This window comes from Leptonychotes weddellii, chromosome 9, assembly GCF_054177405.1.
Source record: "Leptonychotes weddellii isolate Sample4059 chromosome 9, ASM5417740v2, whole genome shotgun sequence".
NCBI lineage: Eukaryota > Metazoa > Chordata > Mammalia > Carnivora > Phocidae > Leptonychotes > Leptonychotes weddellii.
Window position 1 is genome coordinate 88,083,031 of NC_138377.1, and position 21,797 is coordinate 88,104,827.

A 21,797-nucleotide genomic window follows, 5' to 3' on the forward strand; every position below is an offset into this window, starting at 1 on the left:
AATATTTCTGACAATTATTCAGTATTATTCAACATTTAATTTCATGTTTGTTACTGTACCACAAGGATAGTGTCATTCTTGGATTAAAATGTTGGATTTTTTTGTTAATGTACTTAAAACTGTAACCAGTGATAACACCCTCAGTATTTTTTATTATAGATTATATTTTATTTCAATAAACTTTGATATTTAGACCAAACAGTCTTTCTGCTATGTATATTCATCTCATTACGGTACTTCTTACAAAGTGGGGAAATGGAAAGATGGGGAGTTGACATACTGATTCACATTTACCTAGGATAGAATATTTGGACTAACTCTTGATAAAGACAGATTTTTACCCACCCGAGGCAATGAACAAAAAAACAATTAACTCGGGGCACTTGGGTGGCTCAGTCGTTGAGCGTCTGCCTTCAGCTCAGGTCGTGATCCCAGGGTCCTGGGATCAAGCCCCACATTGGGCTCCCTGCTCGGCAGGAAGCCTGCTTCTCCCTCTCCCACTCCCCCTGCTTGTGTTACCTCTCTCGCTGTGTCTCTCTGTCAAATAAATAAATAAAATCTTTAAAAAACCACATACACAATTAACTCTAAACCATACAATAGTTAACTACCTGACCCCAATGGTAGATTCATTATATCTGATACTTTTATCCTCTTGGAAGACTGTTAGAGCTGAGAAGGGGTCACTTTATCTTTATACCAAGCCAACCCTAATGTAAAGTTTCTGTCCAACAATTTAATGTCCAGACTGGCTAATGTCTGACATTTCTGTGAAAGTTTTCTTAGACACCACAGCCCTCTAAGCAGAATTAATCATTACATATAGTGTTTTGTTGACCTCCCCTTGTTATAGCACTTAAGCTAGACTGTGCGCCTTTTAAGAACAGGAATCAAACTTTACTCATCTTGATTTTCTTGGCACATTACATGATCATTGGCACTTGAAATGAACTTGAATATCTATTTAGAGGAATTTTTAAAGATCTCTCTATTATATAGTTATTGCTTGCCTGTCCTTTAAGTAAAATAAGTAAATCAAGTTATTGAATTGGTTTTCTCCTATAGCATAAAGTTATGTAGACAGAGGGAACTAAAATTCCTAATCTTTTATCCCTGCCTCTGATTTTCCTTGGGCATCATCCTGCATTCTCCCAGAGTCAATGGAAGAATGCTTAGGGATCAGCAGCTTCAACAAAACTAGAGTAAGCAGCATTGTTCTTCCCTGTTTCATACCTTCCCTTGCAGGGTCTCTTTCCTCACTCTGTATTATCCTATGAAGTAGGCATCTATTAATTTGTTGGAGCTGAGATTTGAAGCCAAGCAGTCTGACTCCAGAGGCTGTGCTCACAAATATATCTGGAAAGGGACATATAGGTCTAGGCCAGGTCTGTGTTCAAATTCTGACCCTGGATTTTGAAGTCACATCTTTTTCAAACCTGCAGAAATCTGAAAAATCAGGCCTTTTTTGTACTCTCTAGTCTTAGAGCAAATTAATACTACATAGCCTGTTTTCTTATTTCTAAAATGTCATAATTTATACCTTGTTACAAAGTTTAAAGTTACTGCATATAAAGTATAAGATATATAACAAACAATAAATTGTAACAATAATAGACTAGGGGAAACTTCTTTTTTTTTTAACCAAGCCAAGAACTTTAAGAAAGGCTTTGATTAAGGAGCTTAAGAAGGCTACTTAAGCCCCATAAAAGCAAACATTTTTCTTTCCCCTCCAGATATAATGTTGATCCTGCTATAAGGGCTGGGATCAACCTGCACTCAGAATGACCCATAGTGAAAAATGTGCAACAAGCAAACTTAATACATAGAATAATATAATAATGAATTCTAAAACTGGAAATTGTGGCATGTTCTCCTTGAAGACTAGTTTGGTTATGCATTTATCAAGAATAAAATACACCAGGACACCCAGGCACCTAGACTTTATAGGAAGGACCATATTTGGAGTAAAGTTATGACGTTACATTTTAAAAGTAAGCACAAGTCAGGAGCAGAGGACAAAGAGTCAGCCAGACCAAAGTCAGCACCTTCCACAAAGGGTCAGGGAAGAAAAAATAATTTTCCTTCTACCCTTGTAAGTTCTTAGCTTGAGGCCCCTGTAACATAAGACAGATTAAGAAGAAAAATTATTAACATGTGTACCTCATGTACACGTGGGAGATAGGGAAAGATGCATTAACTCTCAGAGGTTGCTTAGAATTCTGGCTTAAATACCATTCCAGATAAAAATGAAAGAAGAGTGTGGGGGAGATCAGGTCAGGGGAAGTAACCAGGAAAAGTATAGTAAACAAAAGTAAGGTTTGTTATGCATATTAAAATCTTTAAGTTGGTGTCTTCTCTACTGACAAGATTCTCGTGATTTAGTCATTCTCTTTCTGAAATAAAGGAAGATTTATTTTATAAATTTAAATTTCCATTACAAAAGGGTAATTTCTATTCTGTTTTCAGAACTCCTGGGTCTGCTGTTTCTCAAAATAATCAGCTCAAAATAATACAAAGAAGCCTATTTTGGGGTGGCATATTCTGTTACCCTTCAGGCAACTCAGGCAAAGGCTGACACATCACCTTTAAAGAAGGCTGCTGCTGCTGCTTTTTTTTAAGTAAGCTCTAGGCCCACTGTAGTGCTTGAACTCTTGACCCCAAGATCAAGAGTCTCATGCTGTACTGACTGAGCCAGCCAGAGGCCTCTAATGAAGTCTTCATTCTTTGGAGGACTTTTCTTTGGACTGCCAACATTGCTAAATAAGTCACTATAAATAAAAGGTGATAAGGTAAATGAAATATAGTAGCCCCTGAATCCTGGCATTCCACTGAATGTCCTAGTCCTTGGAACAGGGAGCTCACTGGTTACTACTAATTATTATAACAACCATACTCTACATTTATTAGGCTATTACTATGTATCAGACATTGCACTGTTTATCTTCTTATTCTTAATCCTCATAACAGTTTTAGGAGACCGATACTGTCACAGTTAAAGAAACAGAAAACTTGAAAGATTATGCAACTTGCAAAAGGTCACTGCTACTGGCAATGTTGAAATTTAAAACTAAACCTGTCCTACTCTAATGCCTGTTCTCTTACCTCAAAATTATGGAAGCAGTCACACATTTGCATGCCATTCTTGACTCCTTTAATGTGGAGAGTAGTTATCAGTCCTCCTAGACTTAAGTATTTGTTTAAGACTACCCTTGACAGAATCCATATCTCAGCATAGGGAGGCTACAGGAAATCCTTTAAAGTCACATTCTGGGACTAAGCATTTGAAACCTTGCCTCATCAGTGTTTTGTTTTGTTTTTACCATTGGGGTGGAACTGGGGTACTAGATCATCCATTAAAAGGTCAAAGGTATGGCCTGAAATTTTCTGAAGCTTCTCTTTCTGTGCTTTTGATTTACCAAAAGAATAGTTTCAGTCAAATTGAAAAACTGCAGCTTTCTAGAGGTGGTTTATTCTATGGATAGGATTTGGAGTCCAAATTAAAATGTGCCTTGTTTGTATTTAATCACTGCCTTTTAGATTTATGCCCCTTTATAAAGATTTCATTCCACAAAATTCAGTAAGCTTTTGCATACCTAACATATTCTAATAACCTTCCTTTTTAAGCCACTTACTATATTTCTGAAATTTTTCATTTACATTTCAGGTATCCAATCAAAAATTTAAATCTGGGATCAATAAGATTTCTCTTCTAGATGTGTCATGGTTTTATTCTTACAGTTAGGTCTGTAATCCATTTCAAGTTAAACTTTCTTTTTTTTACTGAATAAATTTGATGCGTAACATTGTGTAAGTTTACAGTGCGCAGCATGTTGATACATTTATAGGATTGCCGATGTAGTGCTATTTATCACATTACATAATTATAGTATAATAGTATTATCTATAGCCATACTGTGTATTAGATCTATAAGGCTTATTTTCTACTTGTTAAAGTTTGTACCCTTAAAGACTATCACTCTTACCCCTATCCTCTGATAACCACCATTTACTATGTTTTTTACAGGTTTAACTTTTTTAGATAAAACATATAAGTGATATCATACAGTACTTGTCATCCTTTGACTTATTTCACTTAGGATAATGTGCTCAAGGTCCATCCATGTTGTCAAAAATAGAAGGATACCTTCTTTCTTCATGGCTGATTAATATTTTATTGTGTTTATGTACCACATCTTTTTTATCCATTCATCTCTTGTTGGGCATTTGGGTTGTTTCCATAGCTTGGCTGTTGTGTATAATAGTGCGATAAACATGAGAGTGCATATATGTTGTCAAAATCCTCTTTTCATTTCCTTTGGGTATATACCCAGAAGTGGAATTGCTGGGTTATATGGTAGATCTATTTTTAAGTTTTTGAAGAACCTCCATATTGTTTCCCATAGTTGTTGGCCAATTTACATTCCCACCAATAATGTATAAGGCTTCCCTTTTCACCACATCCTTGCCAACACCTGTTGTCTCTTATCTTCTTAATGATGGTCATTCTTTTTTTTTAACTTTTTAAGATTTATTGATTTGAGAGAGAGGGCAGTGGGGAAGGGCAGAAGGGGAGAGAGAGAGAATCCCAAGCAGACTGCACTGAGCCTGACATGGGGCTCGATCCCATGACCTTGAGATCACGACCTGAGCCAAAACCACGACTGGGACGCTTAACTGACTGCACCATACAGGCACCCCTTGATGATAGCCATTCTAACATGTGTGAGGTGATAGCTCTTTGCAGTTTGATTTACATTTCTCTGATGATTAGTGATGTTGGCCATCTTTACATGTGTCTGTTGGCCATTTTGATGTCATTTTTTGAAGAAATGTCTACATAGTTCTGCCCATTTTTTAATCAGATTTTTTGTTGTTATTGAGTTGACGGAGTTCTTTATATATTTAGGTAGTAACCCCTTATCCAATATATGGTTTGCAAAAATTTCTCCCATTCTGTAGGTTGTCTTTTCATTATGTTAATTGTTTCTTTTGCTATACAGAAGCTTTGAGTTTGATGTAATCCTATTTGTTGATTTTTGTGTTGTTTGCATTTGGCATCACTCCCCACTCCCAAATTATTGCCGATACAAATGTTTGTGACGTTCTTTCCCTACATTTTCTTCTAGTAGTTTTATGGTATCAGGACTTAGGTTTAACCCTTTGATCCATTTCAAGTTAATTTTTGTGAGTGGTATGAGAACAGGGGTCCAATTTCATTGTTCTGCTAGTGTTAATCCCATTTTCCCCACACCATTTGTTGAAGAGACTATCCTTTCCCCCATTGGGTATTCTTGGCTTCCTTGTTGAATATTACATATGACATGATTTAATTCTGGGCTCTTTATTCTATTCTATTGGTCAGTGTGTCTATTTTTGTGCCAGTACCATACTGTTTTTATTACTATGACTTTGTACTGTACTTTGAAATTTGGAAGTATGATACCTCTGGCTTTGTTCTTTTTTCCCCAAAATTCTTTGTCTATTTGGGATCTTTTGTGGTTCCAAATAAATTTTAGGATTGTTTCTTCTATTTCTGTGAAGAATGCCTTTGGAAATTTGACAGAGATTGTGTTCAATCTGTAGATGGCTTTGAGTATGGCCATTTTAACAACATTAATTGTTGTGAACACAGAATGTCTTTCCATTTGTTTGTGTCTTCTTCAGTTTCTTTCAGCAAGGTTATTTATAGATCTTTCACTTCCCTGGTTGAATTTATTCCTAAGTATTTTATTGTTTTTGGTGCTACTGTGAATGAGATGTTTCTCTTTAATTCATTTTCAGATGCTTCATCATTATGTAAAGGAAGCAACTGATTTCTGTATGTTGATCTTATATCCTGTCACTTTACTGAAATTGTTGCTTAATTCCAACAGTTTTTTTATTGATTCTTTGGGATTTTCTATACATAGGATAATATCAGTACATAATGACAACTTTACTTAGTCCTTTTTGATTTGGGCCTTCTATTTCTTTGTCTTGCCTACTTGCTCTAACTAGACTTCTAGTACTATATTAAATAGGAGTGGTGAGAGTGGACATCCTTCCATTGTTCCTGATCTTAGAGGAGATGCTTTCACTTTTTTCTCCATTAAGTATAATGGTAGCTATGGGTCTGTAGTATGTGGCCTATTTATTATGTTGAGGTATGTTCCTTCCATGCCCAGACTGTTAAGGGTTATCATGAAGGGATGTTGTATTTTGTCAGACACTTTTTCTGTATCTATTGAGATGATCATATGGTATTTGTATTTCACTTTATTGCTGTGAATGTATTACATTTATTGATTTCTGTGTGTTGAACCATCCTTGCATCCCAGGGATAAATTCCATTTGGTCAGGGTATATAATGCTTTTAGTGTATTCTTGAATTCAGTTTGCTAATACTGCTGAATTTTTGGATCTATATTCATCAAGGATATTGATCTGTAGTTTTTCTTACAATATCCTTATCTGGTTTTGGTATCAATGTAATGCAGGCTCATAGAATGAGCTTGGAAGTGTTCCCTCCTCCTCCCTGATATTCTGAAAGAGTTTGAAGAGGATTGGTGTTAATTCTTTAAATGTTGGGTAGAACTCTCAAGTGAAGCCATCTGGTCCTAGCTTTTTCTATGATGAGAGATTTTGGCTTACTGATTTAATCTCTTTCTATTTCTTCCTGATTCAATCTTGATAGGTTGCTTCTAGAAATGTATCCATTTCTTCTAGATTATGTAATTCATTGGCATATCATTGTTCACAGTAGTCTCTAATGACTCTATTTAATTTCTGTATTATCAGTTGTAATGTCTCCTCTTTCATTTTTAATTGAGTCTTCTTTTTAATTCCTAATTTCTTTAGTTATTGTAGCTAAAGGTTTGTCAGTTTTGTTCATCTTTCTGAAGAATCAGTTCTTAGTTTTGTTGATCCTTCTATTGTTTTTCTGATCTTTATTTCCACTCTGATTTATTTTTATTTTTTTATTTATTTATCTGAGAGAGAGAATGGGAGACAGAGAGCATGAGAGGGGGAGGATCAGAGGGAGAAGCAGACTCCCCGCTGAGCAGGGAGTCCGATGCGGGACTTGATCCCGGGACTCCAGGATCATGACCTGAGCCGAAGGCAGTTGCTTAACCAACTGAGCCACCCAGGCACCCTCCACTCTGATTTTTATTATTATCTTCCTTCTAACTTTGGTTTTGTTTTTTTTCTAGTTCATTGAGGTGTAAAGTTAGGTCATTTGAGATCTAATTTCTAAATATATATATTAATATTATATGTAAATGTATAATAATTTATAGATAAATATAAATTTTTTTAAAGTAGGCTCCATGCCCAACATGGGGCTTGAATTCATAACTCTGAGATTAAGAGTTGCATGCTCTACTGAGCCAGCTAGGCACCCCTCCAATTTCTTAATATATGCATTTATTGCTATAAACTTTTCTCTCAGAACTGCTTTTGCTGCATCCCACAATACTTGATGTTTTGTTTTCTTTTTATATGTTTCAAGATAATTTTTAATTTGCTTTTTGATTTCTTATTTGACCCAGTGGTTGCTTGGAAGAATGTTATTTAGTTTCCACATATTTGTACATCTTCTCACTTTCCTACTGTTGATTTCTAGTTGCATAGCACTGTGGTCAGAAAAGATACTTGGTATGATTTTGATCATATATATGCTTATATATGCATATACACTTATGACTGTTATATATTCCTGCTAGTATTGACCCCTTTACCATTATATAAACAGGAGACGTATGTCTCGTTACCCTTTATGCCTTGAAATATATTTTGTCTAAGTATGGCTATGCTTGCCTTCTTTTTGTTTTTGTTTGCTTGGAATATCATCTTTCATCCTTTCACTTTGAGCCTATGTGTGTCTTTAAAGCTGAAATGAGTCTCCTGTTAGGCGGCATATAGTTTGGTCTTTTTTTTTTTAATACATCCAGCCACTTTGTGTTTTTTCATGGTATTTTATGAAAAGTGCCTCTGCTGCTGCATTTCGAGTAGCAAGTACCTAATAAGGTAAGGCTGTTTTTACTTTGCAGGTCAGCAGGTTGGTAGTTAGGAGCCTTCCTTGTGTTTTCCAGAAAGTGGTGCTATAGCCCAAAATTTTTAAATTTCTTTCACCAGAGCTGACTCACCACTAAGGTTGGGAGTCCAGCATTAAGAAAAAAAGGCAAAGAGTTGCAGCACAGTGGGGGTAGGTGTGTACTCAGTCCTTGTAGCTTTGGTTGTGCCCACAGCCCAGTAGGGGAATTCTCAAGTTGGGGGCAGGGGCTCCCAGAGGTCCGTGCATAGTCATCTTGCCTCCTGGAGCAGACACAGGAGATGCTTTCCTTCAGTTGCCCTTGGCTACTACCCTTTCCTTGCCCTCCTCTCAGTCACCACAGACTCAGTGAAGAGACAACTGGTCCCCCAGCTGCAGCACTTGTGGCCAGGCAGACCCCGCTCATCACGTTCACCCTCAACTCCTCTGCCAAAAAGTTCATGCTGGCTCACTGCCAGACCCAGCCTTCTACAGCCAACACCTGTTTCCCTGCAACCTCCTCCACAGTCCAATCCACCCACCTTCAGGTGCATGTTTGGATCTCACAGGTGTCCCGGTATGCTGTGCAAAGGCACGTTATTATTATTATTTTTTTTTGCATTTTTAAAAAGTTTTAATTCCAGGGGCGCCTGGGTGGCTCAGTTGGTTAAGCGACTGCCTTCGGCTCAGGTCATGATCCTGGGAGTCCCGGGATCGAGTCCCGCATCGGACTCCCTGCTCAGCAGGGAGTCTGCTTCTCCCTCTGATCCTCCCCCCTCCCATGCTCTCTCTCTCTGTCTCATTCTCTCTCTCAAATAAATAAATAAAATCTTTAAAAAAAAAAAAGTTTTAATTCCAGTATAGTTAACATAGTGTTATATTAGTTTCAGGTGTACAATATAGTAAATTCAACAATTCTATACATTACTCAATGCTCATCATGCTGGGAGTGTACTCTTAATTCCCATCACCTACTTCACCCAACCCCCACCCCTCTCCCCTCTGGCAACCACCAGTTTGTTCTCTATAGTTAAGAGTCTGTTTTTTGGTTTGTCTCTTTTTTTCTTTGTTTCTTAAATTCCACATGTGAAATCATATGGCATTTGTTTTTTCTGACTTATTTCACTTATCTTGCAAAGGGCAAGATTTCATTCCTTTTATGGCTGAATTATATTCCATTATATATATATAATATATAATATAAATATATATGTATATTTTTATATATATAATGTATATATTTATATGTATATTCTCAAGTTGGACAAAGGGGAAGAATATATATATATATATATCACATCTTCTTTATCTATTCATCTATTGATGGACACGGGTTACTTCCATAATTTGGCTATTATAAATAATGCTGCAATAAACAAAGAGGTGCATATATCTTTTTGAATTAGTGTTTTTGTATTCTTTGGGTAAATACCCTGCAGTGGAATTACTGATCATATGGTAATTCTATTTTTAATTTTTTAAGGAACCTCCATACTGTATTCCACAGTGGCTGTACCAATCTGCATTCCCATGAACAGTTTAAGAGGGTTCCTTTTTCTCCACATCCTTGTCAACACTTGGTATTTCTTGTGTTTTTGAATTTAGCCATTCTGGCAGGTGTAAGGTGATATACCATTATGGCTTTGATTTGCATTTCCTTTATAATGAGTATACTGAGCATCTTTTCATGTGTCTGTTGGCCACCTGTATATCTTCTTTGGAAAAATGTCTGTTTATGTCTTCTGCCCATTTTTTAATTGGATTATTTGGTTTTGTGGATGTTGGGTTTTATAAGTTCTTTATATATTTTGGATCCTAAGCCTTTATCAGATATGTCATTTGCCCATATCTCCTCTCATTCAGTAGACTGTCATTTAGTTTCATTTTCTTTGCTGTGCAAGAACTTTTAATTTTGATGTAGTCCTAAAAGTTTATTTTTGCTTTTGCCTTCCCCTGCCTCAAGAGGGATATCTAGAAAGATGTTGTTACAGCCGATGTCAGAGAAATTACTGCTTGTGCTCTCTTCTAGGATTTTTATAGTTTCAGTTCTCATATTTAGATTTTTTTTTTTTAAAGATTTTATTTATTTATTTGAGACAGAGAGAATGAGAGAGAGAGAGCACATGAGAGGGGGGAGGGTCAGAGGGAGAAGCAGGCTGCCCGCTGAGCAGGGAGCCCGATGCGGGACTCGATCCAGGGACTCCAGGATCATGACCTGAGCCGAAGGCAGTCGCTTAACCAACTGAGCCACCCAGGCGCCCTAGATTTTTAATTCATTTTGAGTTTATGTATGGTGTAAGAAAGTGATTCAGTTTTCCCAACACCATTTGTTGAAGAGACTATCTTTTCCCCACTGTATGTTCTTGCCTCCTTTGCCAAGGATTAACTGACCATATAATCATGAGTTTCTTTTTGGGTTCTCCAAAAAGGAGAAATCCTCCAGCTTTGTTCTTCTTTGTCAAGATTACTTTGCCATTCAGGGTCTTTTGTGATTCCATACAAATTTTAGGATTATTTATTCTCATTCTGGGAAAAAATACTATTGGTATTTTGATAGGGATTGCATTAAATCTGTGGATTGCTTTGGGTAGTATGGACATTTTAACAATATTCTTCCCATCCATGAGCATAGAATTATCTTTCTGTTTGTGTCATCTTCAATTTCTTTCATCAGATTTATAGTTGTCAGAGTACAGGTTTTTCACCTCCTTGGTTAAGTTTATTCCTAAGTATTTTATTATTTTTGGTGCAATTGTAAATTGGACTATTTTCTTAATTTCTCTTTCTGCTTCTTCATTATTAGTATATAGAAATTTAACAGATTTCTGTATATTGATTTTGTATCTGTGACTTTACTGAATTCATCTATCAGTTCTAAGTTTTTTGGTAGTCTTTCAGGTTTTCTATATATAGTATCATGCCATCTGCAAATAGTGAAAGTTTTACTTCTTCCTTACCAATTTGGATGCCTTTTATTTCTTTTTGTTGTCTGATTACTGTGGCTAGGCCTTCTAGTACTATGTTGAATAAAAGCAGTGAGGGTGGACATTCTTGTCTTGTCCCTAATCTTAGAGGAAAAGTTCTGTTTTTCACCATTGAGCATGATGTTAGCTGTGGGTTTTTTACATATGGCCTTGATTATGCTGAGGTAATTTCCTTCTAAGCCTATTTTGTTGAGAGTTTTTATCATGAATGGATATTGTACTCTGTCTAATCTTTCTCTGCATCTATTGAAATTATCATATGGTTTTTATCCTCTCTTTTGTTGATGTGATGTAGCACATTGAGAATATTGAACCATCCTTGCATGTCAGGAATAAATCCCACTTGATTGTGGTGAATGACTTTTTTATTGTATTGTTGGATTCAGTTTGCTAGTATTTTGAGGATTTTTGTATCCACATTCATCAGAGATACTGGCCTGTAGTTCTTTTTGTAGTGTCTTTATTTGGTTTTGGTATCAGAGTAATGCTGTCCTCATAGAATGAATTTGGAAGCTTTTCTTCCTTTTCTATTTTTTGGAATAGTTTGAGAAGAATAGGTATTAACTCTTCTTTAAATGTTTGGTAGAATTCACCTAGGAAGGCCGCCTGGTCCTGGACTTTTGTTGTTGGGAGTTTTTTATTATTATTATTACAGATTCAATTTCATCACTGTTCAAATTTTCTATTTCTTCCTGATTCAGTTTTGGAAGGTTGTATGTTTCTAGTTAAGTTATCCATTTCTTCTAGGTTGTCCAGTTTGTTGACATATGCTTTTCATATTTACTTGTCATTCTTTTTATTTCTTTGGTGTTATTTCTCATTTCATTTCTGATTTTGTGTCTTTTTTTTTTTTAATTAGTCTGGCAAATAGTTTATCAATTTTATTGATCTTTTTGAAGAATCAGCTCCTGGTCTCATTGATCTGGTTTTTTTTTTAGTTTCTACTTCACTTATTTCTGCTTTAATCTTTATTATTTCCTTTCTTCTGCTTGTTTTGGGTTTTCTTTGCCCTTCTTTTTCTACCTTCTTTTGGTGTGAGGCGGGTTGTTTGAGATTTTTCCTGTTTCTTGAGGTAGGTCTGTATTGCTGCAAACTTCCCTCTTTTGCTGCATCCCAAAGATTTTGGACTATTGTGTTTTCAGTTTTATTTATCTCCATGTATTTTTTTGATCTCCTCTTTACTTTCTTGGTTGACTCATTCACTGCTTAGTAGCATGGTATTTAACTTCCATGTATTTGTGTTCTTCCCAGACTTTTTCTTGTGGTTGTTTTCTGGATCCATAGTGTTGTGGTCAGAAAATATGCATGGTATGACTTCCATCTTTTTTAATTTGTTGAGACTTGATTTTTAGCCTAGCATGTGATCTACTCTCGAGAATGTTCCATATGCACTTGAACAGAATGTGTATTTTGCTGTTTTATGATGGAATGTTCTGGTGGTATCTGTTAGATTCATCTGTTTCAATGTATCATTCAAAGCCACTGTTTCCTTGTTGATTTTGTTTGATCTATCCATTGATGTAAGTGGGGTATAAAAGTCCCCTACTATTATTGTACTATTGATTAGTTCCTTTATGTTTGTTATTAGCTGCTTTATGTATTTGGGTGCTCCCATGTTGGGTGCATAAATATTTACAAGTGTCATATCTTCTTGTTCAATTGTTCCCTTTATGATTATATAGTGCCCGTCTTTGTCTCCTATTACAGTCTTTAAGATTTATTCTGTCCAGGGTGGCTGGGTGATGGACATTGGGGCTGGGTATTGTGTAAGACTGATGAATCACAGAACTGTACCCCTGAAGCAAATAATACATTATATGTTAATTTTTTAAAAAGTCTATTCTGTCCAATATAAATATTGCCATCCCAGCTTTCTTTTCACTTCCATTTGCATGATGAACGCTTTTCCATCCCTTCACCTTCTATCTGCAGGTGTCTTTAGTTCTGAAAGGAGTGTCTTGTATGCAGTGTATGGATGGAATTTGCTTTCTTACCCATTTTGTCACTCTATGTCTTTGGATTGGAGTGTTTAGTCGATTTACATTCAAAGTAATTATTATAGGTATGTACTTATTGCCATTTTGTTATTTGTTTTCTGGTCGTTTTTATAGTTCTGTTTCTTCTCTTGCGCTTTCATAGTTTCCTGGCTTTCTTTAGTGATATACCTGGACTCCTTTCTCTGTATTTTTTTTTGTTTTGCATGTCCCTTACTGTTTTTTTTTTATTTGTGGTTACCATTAGGATTATATATGACATCTTATGCATATAGCAGTCTGTATAAGGTTGATGGCCCCTTAATTTGAAGCCATTCTTTACTCCTCTTCCATCCCACTTCACATCCTTTTATTTTGTGAATCCCTTGACTAATTTTTATAGATATACTTAATTTTACTGCTTTTGTGCATCCTACTTTTCTTACTTCTACTTATGGTCTTTCCTTTCTACTCAAAGAGTCCCCTTTAATATTTCCTGTAAGACTGGTTTATTGGTGATGAAATTCTTTAACTTTCGTTTGTCTGAGAAATTCTTTATCTCTCCTTCTCAATGATATATCGCCTTGCTGGATGGAGTATTCTTGGTTGCAGGAATATTTCTTTCAGCATTTTGAATATATAATGCCATTCCCTTCTGGCCAGAGGCACTTTTTGCCCTAGTTATGGATGTCTGATGAGTTGTAAATCAAGGGGAGAGAAAAAGGAAAGGACTCACACTGACTTATGATGCTTATGTCCCTTGAGTTAATTTTTCTATATGGTGTGAGGTGAAAATCCAAATTCATTTTTTGTATATGGCTGTACCATTAGTTCAGTCCTATTTGTTGAAAAGATTATATTTTCCCATTTAATTATACTGGCACTTTTGTCAAAATCATTAATTGTAAATGTTCAGGTTTTTATTTTCTGGATACTATTCATCTATTGTTCTATCTTTATGTCAGTACCATAACATCTTGATTCTTGTTGCTGAATAAAATATCTTGAAATCATGTAGCAGGAGTAATTAGAATTTTTTCTGAAACTTCAAGGTTGTTTTGATTATACAGGTCCTATATAATTGCATTTTTATATAATTTTAAAATATAAGTGCATTTCTATATAATTTAAAAATGAACCTGCAATGACATCTTAGTCTTTAATTTCTTAATCTATGAGCATGATTGCCAATACATTAGACTTCATCAATATTTAAAACTTCTGTCCTAAGGACACTTAAGAAAATGAAAAGGCAAGCTAAAGACTGAAGAGAAAATATTTCCAAAATATATATTAACAAAGGACATGTTTTGTATATCAAGAAATCTTACAACTCAATAAGGAAAAATATTAAAAATTTGCAGAAGTGTGAACACTTTACCAAGAAAATATACAGAAGGTAAATAAATACATGAAAAGATGCTCAACATCTTTAGTCATAGGAAAATGCAAATTAACACCATAATGAGATACCACTACACACACACTAGAATGACTAAAATTAAAAAGATTGATAATATCAAATGTTGGCAAAGATGTGAAACAACTGGAACTCTTAAACTGCTGACATGAATAACTTTGAATAACTGTTTGGGAATTTTTAAAAAGTCAAACATACACCTACCATACAACCCAGCTATCACACTCTTATTTACCCACAAGATGTGAAGGCATATGTACACGTAAAGAATTCTACACAAATATTCAGAGTAACTTCATTTGAAAGGGTCTAAAACTGAGAGAAACCCAAATATTATCAGGTGAACACATAAACAGATTGTAATTCATCCATTAAATGAAGTACTAGTCATCAATTTAAAGGGATGAACTACTGATACATGCAACAATGTGAATGAATCTCAAAGTATGGTAAGTAAAAGCAGCCAGATAAAAATGAGTCTGTATTTATGATTCCACTCTCTATATAAAGATCTAGAAAATACAAATAAATCTACTGGACTTAAAGTAGATCAGTGGTTGCATGGGGATGGAATGGGAATGGATGATAAGGGGCAAAAGGAAACTTGGGAACGCTGGATGTTCTTTATTTTGATTATTGTAGCATTTCATGGAGATATATACATGTATATGTCAGTATTTACCAAGTGTTTATGGGTAACTTAATGTGTGTCACTATTTATCAATAAAGGATAAAATAACAAAGACCACATTTGCTCTATCATAAATCACTAGAAAACTGGACAAAATACATAAAGGAACTGTTTCAAACAATGGACAACAGACAGAGCAGGGCTGTTATCCTTGAGAGACGAGAAGGAAAGAAGTGAGCTCTAGGATTGCTCCATCTTCTTGCCTGGATGCATTTTCCTAACAGTGGTACAGGGAGGGGAACTTAATCAGAGCCCAGAATGCTGAGTATGAAAAGAGATGTCGGCTGCAGGACAGAGCTCTAGAGAGAAGGGAGTGATGCAGAAAGGGAGCTCCATATAAGTACCCTTTAATCTGTGCTTAGTATGAGGCCAAACATGCATGAAATGAAACTCACGTGGTTGAGCAAAAAAAAGATGTATCAGTTTCAAACTGAACAATTCCCAGAGTTATGCAGGGCAAGAACTGAAGCCTTGAGCTCTGAGTGGTAACTAGGGCATTCATTGTCAACCACAACAAGGCTATCCCACAGGACTATGACTGAACTATCTCTTGAATGAAATCTATTCTAGCTTCACCATAACAATCTATAAACAAAGCTCAAATCTGTCAAAGTGATCAACAAATAACTTAAATGCCTTATACTCCTTGAGGGAAAACAACAAAATCCAAACATTCAACAATACATTTATCATAATGCCCAGCATCCAATAAAAAGTTATTAGACATGCCAGGACCCAAGAAGAATTTTCTCCCTAACCAGGAGAAAATTAAAAAAGAATGGTAAGAGATGTTAAATTAGCAGACGAGGAACTGTATCCACATATTCAAAGGCAAATTAGGACATAATGAAGAGAGAAACTCATTTTTAAAAACCCACATAGAACTTTTAGAGATAAAAAACAATGTATGAAATAAAATTTTCACACGATAAGATTAACAGTGGGTTAGGGGCGCCTGGGTGGCTCAGTTGGTTAAGCGGCTGCCTTCGGCTCGGGTCATGATCCTGGGGTCTTAGGATCGAGCCCCACGTCTGGCTCCCTGCTCAGCAGAGAGCCTGCCTCTCCCTCTCCCTCTGCCTGCCTCTCTGCCTACTTGTGCTCTCTCTTTCTCTGTCAAATAAATAAATCTTTAAAAAAAAAAAAAAAGATTCACAGTGGATTAGACATTGCAGTAGAAAAGACTAGTAAACATGAAAGCACAAAGATAAAATGAATGGAAAAAATAAAAGTTCAATGACTTCTGAGGGAACATCGAGTTCAAAACTACATGTAAATGAAGTGTCAGAATAAGGGAATGTAGAAACACCATAGGAAAAAAAATGGCCAGAATTTTCCAATTTGATTAAAACAACAAACCACAAGTAGAAAATACACACACACCAAAACACACCATAATCAAATTGCTGTAACCAGTAGTTAAGTAGAAAATCTTAAAGCAACCATGAAGAGCGAGGGACGGGCTAGGGGAGGAATTTGCCATCGCTGTACCCTCAGGCCACCCCACCTAGCATAACCTACCAAGGTTACCCAATTGCTCGAATGAGGCAAGACTCCTAGACAGCGTGCTTGGGCTTTAGTAAGGTTCACTGCGTAACAAATGCCAAGGGACTGATACTTCAGATAAGGGGCTTACTGCGTTGTCCCAAGGAGAGGCTCCTAGAGCTCTAAGTGCCAACCCAAATCCCTTGGAGGGGGACTGGGAAGCCTTGGAATGAAAGATAGCCACTTAGGAGCAGGCCATGTCCCTCTCCTCCATTTTCCAAATAGAGAAACCGAAAACCATGACTTTCCCCATACAGGAAATGGCAGATCTGTAGCAAAGAAGTTTCCATCCGTCAACCTCTGGGCTGTGGGGCCAGCACTCTTATGCTGCATTGCAATGAAAAATCTAATTTTCAGTTACAGAAGAAAATACCCACGGTACCCATGTGGCACGACCAAGGCATCAGCACAAATCTACGTGAAGCCTGAAGTACTTAGACCTTATACAACCGTCACTATGAGGGAGGTCCCTAAATACAACAACACTGATCTGAGGCTCTCCAGAGGAAAATGATGAATGAGCAGGCTAAAGAACCTCTCCCCGCTCCCCCGCCATATCCAATGATGGAGGGAAGGAAGGAGGGAGGAGGGGTTTCTGGGGCAGGAGGAGGAAGGAAAAAAGGAAAGAACAGTAAAAGGAAAGACAGAAAGAAAAAAGCCTGGATACAGGAAAAGCTAATAAAATCAATGGACATGGACACACACACTATTAAATTGAAACAAAGTTTCAGGGGCACCTGCCTGGCTCAGTGGGTTAAGCGTCTGCCTTTGGCTCAGGTCATGATCCCAGGGTCCTGGGATCAAGTCCCGCATCAGGCTCCCTGCTCAGCGGGGAGCCTGCTTCTCCTTCTCCCTCTGCCATCCCCCCCGCCCCGGCCCCGCTTGTGCTCTCTGGCTCTCAGTCAAATAAACAAATAAAATCTTAAAAAAGAAAAAAATGAAACAAAGTTTCATAATTTGAGCCAGTTGGAAATCCAAAATTTACTGAAAGAATTTACATAACAAAAAGATAAAAAGGGCACTGATTAGGTCTTATGTCTCTACAATGTAAAGGTTCTGAATTAACTTAATATGTACTAAAATACGCCAATTGGCGTCTGGGTGGCTCAGTCCGTTAAGCGTCCCACTCTTGATTTCGGCCCAGGTCATGATCTCAGGGTCATGGGATCGAGCCCCCACATCGGGCTCTGTGCTCAGTGCAGAGTCTGCCTGTCCCTCTCCCTCTGCTTCCCCCCCTACCCACTTCTCTCTTTCAAATAAATAAAATCTTATAAAAAATAATAAAATACACCAATTGGTAAAACTTCATGGACTCAATATTGGGACTCAAATTTCAGTTATACCTGAGGATAAATTTGAATATGGTAGCCCGATATTTTGAGGAGAGTAACTAAATATGGAGAAAACATAGGTGTGCCTCACTTTAACTACAGCCTTGCCTTTCCCATAGCGAGTACCCACTGCCCTAAAACATTCCACAGTGAGCATGAGTAATAAATTAAACCTAAATTAAGTCTTTGACACTGAACAAACTGGTTTGACAAAATAGAACCCCACAGATCTCTGGTTAAAGTAGTTAATATGGGGACGCCTTGGGGGCTCAGTCAGTTAGGCGTCTGCCTTTAGCTCGAGTCATAATCCCAGGGTCCTGGGCTCCCTGCTCAGCAGAGAGTCTGCTTCTCCCTCTTCCTCTGCCCCTTCCCCTGCTTGTGCTCACTTGCAGTCTCTCTCAAATAAGTAAATAAATTAAAAAAAAAAAATAAAGTAGTTAATATGGTCCAGTGAGGGTTAAAATAGGTCCTTCAAGTATGGGAACTTATATGTGACCCAATTGATGAATGGGTGATTCATCAATCACCTACTGCTTCTCCACTTGACAGCCCACTTCTGCCTGTTCTTAAATCTAGGAGAATAGATGATGCCTCATGCTGGATCGCTGCAATCTTTTTTTTTAAGATTTTTATTTATTTATTTCAGAGAAAGAGCACAAGCTGGGGAGACAGGCAGAGGGAGAGGGGGAAGCAGACTCTGAGCAGGGAACCCGATGTGGGGCTCGATCCCAGGAGCCTGGGATCATGACTTGTGCTGAAGACAGACAAGTAACCAACTGAGCCACCCAGGTGCCCCTGGATCACTGCAATCTTAAATGCTGTGGTCCCATCCACGAAGGCCCCCACACTCAATACCCAGTATTACTGAAATTACTAACGTCATCCAATCAGAAACCGGCTAGTATGTTCAATTCAGTGCCTCTTCACACAGCCCCTCAGCCAGCTTGCCTTCACCTTCGAAGGAACACAATACACCATGACCAGACCACCCATGGGGCACCTCGGCAGCTTTGCCATCACGCACAATGTTTGCAGAAAAGCTCCTAACTGCATTTACCTTTCTCCAGGGCCACAGGTATTACCTTAGTTTGATGACATCCATCTCCGAGGAGATTCATTTGACACACTCATTAAGGGCATACAAGTCAACATTTTTTAGTCCTTTTTGGGTTCTGGAGGCAACACAATCCTCATTTCAAGTTTTACTTAATCTCACTGGCACTACTACTTACAAATCAGTCCATCTTAAGTGGGGCTCCCTCCAACAAAAGGCCCCAGAGTCTGTCCAAATGAAAATCAACAGGCACTTCCTTGGAGGGGCTATGACAACCTCCCCTCTTACCCCGGGGCCTCTGGACCACCTCTGAGGCCAGGAACCACCCTTCTCAGTCTCATGCCATAATATCACCAGAGCAGCAATTGCTGGCCACATCCTGAGACACCCTGGAAAGAGCGGCTCCCACAGACCCCGAGCCTATGACTCTCTGTACCCAGCTGCCCATCAGGCCCTGGGCCATGGCAGGGACACCCCACAAGCTCAGCACTGCTACTGAGGCCTCCTTGCAGGACAGAGCCAAACGTGGGCCCTGCGGCTTATTCCGATTGCAAGAGAAATGGCCTCCTGTGTTCTCAGCCCCTTGCCAGATGCCACCCCTCCTCCGGACCCTGGACTACCTGGGGGGCTGCCTGCGATTAACTGAGTGAACAGCAGTGCAAGCTCACAGCGTACAGAGAGCACGGCCACCACCATACGGGAGGGAGCCCAGGGAGATGTTGCTGCTTTCATCCCTTCACCAGGATGTCCCTGATAAAGGACAGGACACAAGAGTCAGCACATGTGGCCGAATTTCAGGCAGTCATCTTAGCACCATCTGCACATATTTACAAACTTTGGGGCCACTGCCTGAAAGTTGGTCCCCTTCCCTCAAGGTAAAAATCTCCAAATCTCTTGCCTCACCGATAACCAAGATATAAATCAAAGTCACACATGTCTCTCTGTATGCTAAGGCCAAAAGACAAGGCCTCACCAGACACTCCTCATCCCCTTCAGAGTTCTAGAAATTACTGATAGTTACCAAGACACACATTTCATTTCTCAAACTACACAATAGTGGACTCTTAGAAAAGGCATTCAACTGAACTTTGACCTTCCCAACAGGTCCCAGCCAGCCAGTTAAATGAGACCTATAATGGGCTCTTCAAATAACTTCTCTTTAAACTCTAGTCTGCCAATGGACCCATAAATGGGTCTCTATCTTGCCCCAGGCCTATTCTCTCTTAATTTAAGACTTCCTTGGATAACTCATAACTTACACCAACTAAACAAACAACTTTCCAATGCCCTTTCCTATCTTTAAAGAGGGCATGTCTAGCCTCTATGTATGTATGAAAACTCATGTATGTGGTCCTTGGATAATGCCTCCGCTGTCTTCAAGGATTTTCAATCCTGCCTCCAACCCGTAAGGGCAAGAAGCTAGACTGAGGGTGCACTGTCTTCTGGGACCTGTTAACCACACATTTTCTGTCAGGCCAGACATTTGTTCATCTCATCTCATCTCATATGGGATTTGAACCTGAATTTCCACCACCCAGAAAACCTTCAGTATTCAGATTATAAATAGGTGGATAATTCTTCTGGGATCTCCCCCCAAACCTCTCAAGGACAGAAAAATTAGTTGTCCAGGGCCATTGCCACAGGACAGTGTGGACTATCAAGAAGGAAGACAGAAAATCCCACTTTGCAAATGAAAATCACATTCAGAGATAATAATAAAATCAACACCATGTCCCACGCCCATGAAGCAAGACAGCCCCTCCTTGGTGACACTCCTGCGTGCTCGAGCAAAACCGGCGCGGGGCTACAAAAGCTTGTCGGGGGCAGCCGCGCACCATCACATAGGCGATTGGTCTGGTTGCTTTCGGGCTGAGCGCTCTCACTGGTTCGTGACCCGGAGGCCCAAACCCTCCGAGTCGGTCACTGTTTCAACCAGACAGGGCAAACGTTGGGGTCCACGCGACATGGAGCGTGGCTAACGCAAGTTCTGCAGCCCGAAGGCCCTGCCAGCTTGCCTGCCAGCAATCAAACCAACACACCGGACACGGGGCCCATGGGGACTGGCCGAGTCGGAGGGTCTGCATACGGTCTACGCTGCAGCTGCAATCCCCTGCGCCGCAGCGATCGGACGGGCCAGACGCGCCTCGGAGTCAGGCCACGGGGCCTGAAACCCATTTGCTGCAGAACCCGCCTCATCACCCATCCGGGCAAAACCCTGGGCTGCTGGGGAGACCTGAGGTCTGGCCGCGCTCCCTGAGGCGCTGGGTTCCGGTACTCCGGCCCAGTCACGCCAGGCTCAGGGGCGCCGCCACCGCGCTGGCTGCCCGGACGCCCACAGAGCCCCGCACTTACCGGGTACTCGCGAGTCAAGCTCGCGGGCGCAACACTGCCTTCAAATCCCACAAGCAGCTCAGTCTTATTATATTATAGGTTGTAGGAGGGACGTTTATACCCTCTGATGAATGAAAGAAAAGAAAAGAAAAGAAAAGAAGAAAGAAAGAAAGAAAGAAAGAAAGAAAGAAAGAAAGAAAGAAAGAAAGAAAGAAAGAAAGAAAGAAAGAAAGAAAGAAAGAAAGAAAGAAAGAAAGAAAAGAAAAAGAAAGAAAGAAAGAAAGAAAAGAAAGAAAGAAACCCCCCCCCCAAATTCATTATAGTGTATTGTAATTAGCTTTGTGAATGTAAAATTAAGGCACTTCTATTAAAACTGTTAGTGACTTTAAAGATTTATTTATTTTAGAGAGAGTGAGCACAGGGTGGGGAGAGGCAGAGGGAGAATCTCCAACAGACTCCT

At 38.7% G+C, this 21,797-nt stretch overlaps 1 long non-coding RNA gene across 1 annotated transcript in view; it reads left to right on the forward strand.

The window, feature by feature from the left end:
* Nucleotides 1-21,599, forward strand: part of LOC102749095 (uncharacterized) — a 476,674-nt gene extending 455,075 nt beyond the window's left edge. The window contains exon 3 of the long non-coding RNA XR_014148650.1: nucleotides 21,551-21,599. This is a non-coding gene — a long non-coding RNA (uncharacterized LOC102749095). The remainder of the gene's footprint in view (nucleotides 1-21,550) is intronic.
* The last annotated feature ends 198 nt before the right edge of the window (nucleotides 21,600-21,797 follow it).